Below are 803 nucleotides of genomic sequence, written 5' to 3'. Positions count from 1 at the left end.
GCTGAAAGTCTTCTTTCTATTTTTTTAACATCATTTGTGAAGATTTACTTCTATCACCAAAATCATTCTCTTTCAAGAGAGGTGTCAAAAGCAACTTGACACCTTAAAATTACTGATTTAGTTATTCTTTTTTGAAGGAATAAATTAAATTTTCCATCATTTTGGCACAGTGGGAAGGAAATTCGAGGAGTAGAATGGAAATTTCTAAATGTTTAGCCAACTTGTTTACCTCTTTTAGAAATGTAAGGTTTTGGGCAATATTTTCATTAGTTGGGTGTTAGAGTTATAACTTTTTGAGCGAGAAAACTGAATTGCAGGTAGCTTTTGAAACTTGACGACGAACCCTCTGGGCAACATCAACTTAAGTGCCATACAGCTTGATTTTTAGCTGGAAATGCAGCGTTTTTTGATGCGGTCCCAAAAGTGATCCAAAAGTAATAAATCTGGGTCCATGGACTGAGCAAAACTGGCCTTGAGCGAGAAATCTCGTTGGCCACCCTGTTTAGGGTTGTAGTAGTAGTAGTAGCAGTCCTAGGAGTGGTGGACAGGTTCCCCCGGGTTCCCCCCCTGAATCTATCTAGGGGAGCAAACCCAGGCCCAACAACAACAAAAGCCAAGAAGTCCCGACTCCCGACTCCCTATGATTCATTCATGTATGGATCCCACTCTCATGGTCAATGATATTTCACACACCGCCGATCCGATCATTGTATACAGAGTCTGTGCGCTGTGTTGCTAAGTTTTTGACTGAACACAGTCAGCCCTGTGAGTGAGTGAGTGAGTGAGTGAGTGGGAGTGGGAGT

The 803-nt window shown here is 41.7% G+C and overlaps 1 protein-coding gene across 1 annotated transcript in view; it reads left to right on the top strand.

The window, feature by feature from the left end:
- The window catches only part of LOC131884858 (DNA/RNA-binding protein KIN17-like), a 2,139-nt gene that overhangs the window by 693 nt on the left and 643 nt on the right, over window positions 1-803 (top strand). The gene's annotated exons all lie outside the window — the stretch shown is intronic.

The sequence above is a fragment of the Tigriopus californicus genome, chromosome 8, assembly GCF_007210705.1.
Source record: "Tigriopus californicus strain San Diego chromosome 8, Tcal_SD_v2.1, whole genome shotgun sequence".
Taxonomy (NCBI): Eukaryota; Metazoa; Arthropoda; class Copepoda; order Harpacticoida; family Harpacticidae; genus Tigriopus; species Tigriopus californicus.
The sequence above is the reverse complement of the archived record's forward strand: the minus strand, read 5'-3'. Positions and strand labels throughout refer to the sequence as shown.